Raw genomic sequence first — 7,410 nt, forward strand, 5'->3', positions numbered from 1 at the left:
GCATTCAACAGGTTGTCGGCAGTGTTCTTTTCGTTCAACATGGCCTGCTCATCAGAAGATACCCACGGATCAAGCAGCGCTAATTGGATGTATAGGGACCCTCGCACCCTGTCGCCCCTGTCTTCTCCCACCATGGACTACTCTGCATCGAGCATTGTGGACGCTGAAAGCCAGTTGTCTGAGGGTACGTCCAGTTTTAGTACACCTGTGTCTAACTATGTCAATATTTATGGAGATACTGCACTGCTTAATGCTCCACTCAAAAGAACGAGGCCTGTTTCAGGCTTGAGAGACCGGAGTGCTGGGGATTCATTCACACACGTTGGCGAATACGGCTTGGAGTACGTAATATCATGGGTCAATGGACGGTGTCCGGGGCACTTGGCATGCAGGAACCCATGTATTCCAATGGACTTTTCAGTATGAATCGAGGATTCATCGCATGGACGCAAACTATCATACGAAGAGACCCCAGGAGTTCATTTTTTTCAGACGCTGTGTTGATACAGACGAGCTACCACAGTGCTATGATATGCATTGCATCGGTAGCTCTCCTCTACGCACCAGTGTTTTAAAAGCTGCTGATTATTTTGATAATGTCTTTTTCATTCAGTGGGCTGATTTGTCAGCACTACGTGCAATTTTTGCAGAGATTGATTCATTGGTTAAGACGAATGAAGAGCCATGGAGCACATCTGATGATGAATACAGAATGCGCCTGTTTGAGTCGACTGGAGTTGATGAGGGGGTATATGGTGTGTTTGAGTATGTTTAGGGCTATGTTAGCAATAGAAAATGTATTAGAGGTATGAGAAAGTGGGCTACACGTTAGTAGTATTAAGTGTGTTTTAAATCTGTTTTTGATAGGTTATGCATAATATGTGTGTTGTGTGTTTATTTTTTTTTTCATATTCTAATGGTATATTCTGATACGCTATGCAGCACAGGTCAATGATGAACATGTACAAAGTGGGGGCGTGGCTATGGAGACTGGTGATTTAAAGGCCGTACAACCCGGACACCACTGGCTTCAGGAGTATGCCATCTATCTGGCTGGATTGAATCTGTCCTTCCTACACATCGGAGAGGACAGTGAGACGGAGATGGACACTGCTTTGAGAGATGACGGATGGCCTGTATCAACACAAGGGGTGTGACGATACACTCAGCTCACGAGACGAGAAGAGACACGATATTGGGTTCACGAGATCGAGACGAGATTTTAAGAAAACTACAATGACAAAATATATGACTGGAACAACAGACTTTTATTTAACCGATTATATATTATATTATAACTTAAACACTTAAGAACTTAACTTAAACTTAGAACTTAGAAACTTAAACTACAATTTAAAAAAGTTAAAGTAAAATAAATTAAATTAAAGTGCAATAGCATTATCAACATTCAGAATATCAAAACATAACCAATACTGTACGCACGGCTTCACTCGATACCCAGGGTGAAACACAGGAAGAAGAAAAACAAAACTTTTTTAAATAAGTCTGACAGGTGTGCAAAACCAAATCTACTACACAGCCATGTTCTTTTTTAAGAATATAAGCATGTCAACATTCTCTGGCAGCAGTTGGGATCTTTGCGCATTGACTATGTCTCCTGCTGTTGAAAAGATGTGCTCACTTGGAACGGAGGTAGCAGGGACAGAAAGGCACGCTTTGGCAAGGTGAGACAGCAAAGGATATTGGGAGGAGTGTTCTTGCCACCACTTCAGAGGGCAGCCACTGAGAGGGATAGAGGCCTCTTTTCTGTAGTTTTGAACTTCCCTCACAGCATGTTTTGAACTGTTGGACTCCTCTGGCTCAGTAGAGAAAGAGTTCCCTAACAGATCCTCAAGTGCCGTCTTTTTGGGAGCAGGTTCTGTCACTTCGGGCTCATCATCTCTCACAGCCTCCTCTCTACCGTGTTTGGGACAGTGAGCTCCACCTGCTGCCCCTTCTTCCCTCTCAGCTGTGGTCTTTAAACAGAAGAAACACTGGTGTTAATTTGATAAGCAGCTAAGAGCCCACACACACACTGATGCTCTCATGTTTCTAACACACACACACACACACACACACACACACACACACACACACACACACACACACACACACATACTGGTTTTCATAACTCATGAGGACGACCTTTATAATCATCACTTGTGAGGACCACCCTTTCCAGAGGTTGTAGAGAGCTGAAAAAATTCAGTAAACTTGCCATAGCTTAGTTAAACTATACACGCCTTCAAAACTCTGAAATTATGAAGTGATGGTTTAACCAGGCTTTATGGGGACTTCCGTATAAACCAGTATACATGCTTTCAGGGGACATCATTTACATAAATACGAATATTTCACACAGATTATTTGGTGACTAATGGGGACCTGCATGTACATAAGACAATGAAAATTGTATAGTATAGCCCGAGGGAAAAAGGTGTTTTAACCTCTCAAGTCCGAGAGCCCCTGGAACCAGGGGGGGCCATGCCCTCTGCAAATGTTCCTCTTTGCCATCCACCATCTATATGTGGCGTGATACCAACTTATTTCATGATATTACCGTGCACTATGTGTGTGTGTATTATTTTACCAACACCATCGATGCCACCCTCACACATGGGAGGGATCTCCCAAACTGGTGTGGGTCCACAGTAAATAGCACCAGAGACGGATGGAGAATTAGATGCATTGATACTTTATTTTTAAAAGTATACCAGCACATACACACATTAGCATAGACACACATCACGCACAGACTCGAGCCATCAGAGTGCGGTTAATACATGTCAGAACCTGCTGGTGTATCCTTGTGGGCCAGGAAGAGGCCTCAAGATACAGAATAGTCACAATATAAATGGAAGTCACATAGACCTCTGAAGAATAAGTTCCACCTCTGAGGCTCCGGTTCCCTCGGTCAAATGTCTATATTAAATAACATGGCGTGTTTGAATAATCGCATATAACAAAGTCTGTAGGTTGTGAAGAAAAAAAGGGAAGCTGCATCACCTTTTGATCTATGCACTTTTTCCATCTAGTGTCGACTGGGTTTTTGGATTGTCTATGCCGTTAAAGTAGCATTAATAATCGTTACGATTATTACGACGATTATTAATGCTACTTTGATGGCACCAGATATAAAAAGTGTTTAGTTCAAAGCATGACGCAGCTTTAACTTCTTCGCCACCTACAGATTTTGTTTAGTTAAGACATTTTTGGCACAGTGCAGGCATGTATTAATGCCTTTATGTGCCTCTCGACGGCCTTTATCTCTGCTGGCTGCCATGGTTTCCTTTTGAGTGGAGCCTTTCCTGTAAATGAGTAGAAAAACAGATGTTTACATGAAAGTATCAGGAAGGAGATACAGTTCCTACAAGTTTTATGTCCTGCATCAACAATCCTCAGTGATCTGCTCATTAGTTCACCTAATTGTTAAGTGTCAGCTAAAAACTTTTTATTAACTTTTTATTGTATTACATGCCACACACTTTCATTTAGCGACTATAATATTAATTCCTTATTTTTGTTTTTTAGTAACAGTAGCATTATGTCTTCGATATTATGGCAGCTTTCTTTTTCTTATTTAACATTTTTATTTTCTTGTCATAATTCTTTTGTCTGCAATCTTTCTTTCATCTTCAATTAATATGTGTCCTATTATCTGTTTTCTCAGTCATCTGTGAAGCACTTTGAACTGCACTAACCGTGCTATGAAGAAATGATTGATTGGAGTGTCTGTTGGTTGACTCCTGCATTAACATGCATCCAAGTAGCCATGAAAATTAACGTCATCACAGGGACAAACAAATAGGTTAGTTGAACTACGCAAGATGAACTACGCCTCGCCTAGAAAGCAGACGACACCAGGCGGTGGTGCAGAAAAGCTGCGATCTAGTCAGTTTACAAAGAAAAGAAACAGACCGATTCCCGCAGCCTTCAAAATAATATACAGGAAAACTTAGGTCTTAAGTCAAGAGATATCTACATCCTGTTAGATCCACTATAAAAGCAGCAGTAAATAAGTTTGCAATTATTATCAAGCGCACAAGATGTTTAACAAATTGAACCTTCATTGAACAACATGAGACTAATATTATGACATAACATTTGTATTTTCTAGATCACATGGTGTTTGTTGTCCAAACTAAGAGTGAATCAGCATCTACTGAGCATCAGCAGAGTGAGGTGTCTGCACAACACCCAAACATACTATCTACCCCAGTCACAGTCTGTTCACCCTAATGCCACCTGGCAAATCTTATAGAAGTATCTGCTGACGTACAACCAGAATAGAGAGCTGGGAAGATTGACAATCCCTCATAAAAATGTTTTCATTTTGACTAATATAACCTCAAATTTGTACTCTACAACATTACGTTGTCCGATAAATTACGGTACTCCAATATATAAATCAAAATGTGTAAAAGTTCTCCTTTGGAAAAACATGGCTCACAGCACAGACTGTAGAAGATGCTCCATCTTCTGCTGGTGGCAGTTTGCATCTCTGTTTTGCTGGGATTTTATTCCCCTCCGTGCCTCCAACAGTTTCCTCTTCTGATGATTGTATGAAATTCATTAATATATAATATTTTTAAAAAGATACGTCAAATTTGCTATAACAATGCAGACCAAAAACAAACACAAAACAATGCTGCAAGTCTCTTGGGTCAAATACATGCCCACATACCATTAGTTGCCTGAGAAGGAATTCTACTGTCATATTTTGCCCTGCTTTGTCAACCTCTGTCTGCTGTCACATAGACTATGCCTAGTGGGGAGATTTCACTCATCTTGAATAAACCCTGCTGAGTGGGGACATTTCACACACCTGTAGGTTCTCTGTTATCAGATACTTAACGTAACATTACACTGAAACCAAACCATAAAAGGTGCATTGTGGGGACGTCGTGATTATCCCAGACTACAGCAACATTTTGTCCCGGGAAAATTACTCAACAAGGTTTAGATGTGTCCTACATATCCCTTATCATTAGCCTTATACAAGCATTAGAGAAAACAGTTTGGCAGACCTGATGCATAATAGATTCCCCTTATAATTATAAAATTAAATTAATTTACCTGCTTAAAGAAAACAAGAGCAGATGTCAAAGGTGACTAGAAGACACTAGAGGTAATTATTAGGTGATGGATATGAATTACCTGGTGACCAGTGTCCTCTAACCAGGCTGATTCATCCCACTTTGGCTGTGACATGAGCACAGGCTGGGAGCTCACACAGTGTGTGTCAGGTTCACATGTAGTCATCTGCAATTTGATACAAAAAGTAAATCAGTCAATTTCATGTAAACACTGCATAATATAATATTATTTTAATACATTTTCTAAAGGACATGTCTCTTGGGTCAAATACATGCAACACAGCATACTAGTGAGAAAGAATTCTAGCGTCATATTTTGTCCTGCTTTGTCAACATCTGTCTGCTGTCAAATAGACTATGCGTATTGGGGACATTTCACACATCTTGAATAAACCCTGCTGAGTGGGGACATTTCACACACCTGTACGTTCTCGGTTATCAGACCCTTAACATAACATTACACTGAAACCAAACCATAAAAGGTGCATTGTGGGGACGTCGTGATGTCCCAGATTACAGTGACATTTTGCCCCGGGAAAATTACTCAACAAGGTTTAGATGTGTCCTACATATCCCTTAATCATTAGCCTTATACAAGCATTACAGAAAACAGTTTGGCAGGCCTGATGCATAATAGATTCCCCTCATAATTATCGGATTCTTTTCATTTACCTGCTTAAAGTAAACAACAGAAGACGTCAAAGGTGACTAGAAGACACTAGAGGAAAACATTAAGTGATGGACATGAATTACCTGTTGACCAGTGTCCTCTAACCAGGCAGCTTCATCCCATTGTGGCTCTGACATGAGCACAGACTGGGAGCTCACACAGGGCGTGTCAGGTTCACATGTAGTCATCTGCAATTTGATACAAAAAGTAAATCAGTCAATTTCATGTAAACACTGCATAATATTTTATTCTTTTAATAAATGTCTACCTCTTGGGTCAAATACATGCCCACACACCAGGCTAGTGAGAAGGAATTCTACTCTCATATTTTGTCCTGCTTTGTCAACCTCTGTCTGCTGTCACATAGACTATGCCTAGTGGGGACATTTCACTCATCTTGAATAAACCCTGCTGAGTGGGGACATTTCCCACACCTGTACGTCCTCTGTTATCAGATACTTAACGTAACATTACACTGAAACAAAACCATAAAAGGTGCATCGTGGGGACGTCGTGAATGTCCCAGACTACAGCGACATTTTGCTCCGGGAAAATTACTCAACACGGTTAAGATGTGTCCTACATATCCCTTAATCATTAGCCTTATACAAGCATTAGAGAAACTGTTTGGCAGACCCGATGCATAATAGATTCCCCTCATAATTATCATATTCTTTTCATTTACCTGCTTAAAGTAAACAACAGAAGACATCAAAGGTGACTAGAAGACACTAGAGGAAAATATTAAGTGATGGACATGAATTACCTGTTGACCAGTGTCCTCTAACCAGGCAGCTTCATCCCACTGTGGCTCTGACATGAGCACAGGCTGGGAGCTCACACAGGGCGTGTCAGGTGCACATGTAGTCATCTGCAATTTTATACAAAAAGTAAATCAGTCAATTTCATGTAAACACTGCATAATATTATATTATTTTAATAAATTTTCTAAAGGACATGTCTCTTGGGTCAAATACATCCCCACACACCAAACTAGCGAGAAAGGATTCTATGATCATATTTTGTCCTGCTTTGTCAACCTGTCTGCTGTCACATAGACTATGCCTAGTGGGGACATTTCACACATGTTGAATTAACTGTGTTGAGTGGGGACATTTCGCACACCTGTACGTTCTCCTTTATCAGATACTTAACATAAAGTTTCACTGAAACAAAACCATACAAGATGTATTGTGGGGACGTCGGGAACGTCCCAGACTACAGTGACATTTTGCCCTGATTCAGATGCCTCCTGAATATCCAATGTTTTAATATACAATAGAAAAAATGATCATTTATTGAAATGGATTTATGTAATAGTTTCAAACAAAGATACCATCAATCATTAAGTTATTCCAAGACATTCTTGAATTGTATATACCTTAACACTAGTTGTAACACGTACCTGCTTTCGCCATGGGCAGTCCTCTCCTTCATAATTATATGCAATTTCTTCACCTTCTTTTATGTCTTTGAGAGCAAAAAGACAGAGGTGTGTGCTTCCTGCAATGTCTATTCTCTTCATCCTGCAATTGGGATGTCTGTGGTGAGCGTTCACCAAGCGGCCGAAGGAACCATCTTCTCTAGAGGTGTCAATGCTTTAAAACCACAAATAAAAATAGAGAAAAATGGAAAAAATATTAT

The 7,410-nt window shown here is 40.3% G+C and overlaps 1 long non-coding RNA gene across 1 annotated transcript; it reads right to left on the reverse strand.

Annotated features, from left to right (window-relative positions):
- Positions 1–5,187: 5,187 nt before the first annotated feature.
- LOC115539762 (uncharacterized) lies at positions 5,188–6,634 on the reverse strand. The gene is made up of 3 exons (XR_003976027.1): positions 6,533–6,634; positions 5,850–5,954; positions 5,188–5,262 (listed from the first exon to the last, which is right to left on the reverse strand). It is a non-coding gene; the product is annotated as an uncharacterized LOC115539762 (long non-coding RNA).
- Between the last annotated feature and the right edge of the window lie 776 nt (positions 6,635–7,410).

Source organism: Gadus morhua, chromosome 1 (assembly GCF_902167405.1).
Source record: "Gadus morhua chromosome 1, gadMor3.0, whole genome shotgun sequence".
NCBI lineage: Eukaryota > Metazoa > Chordata > Actinopteri > Gadiformes > Gadidae > Gadus > Gadus morhua.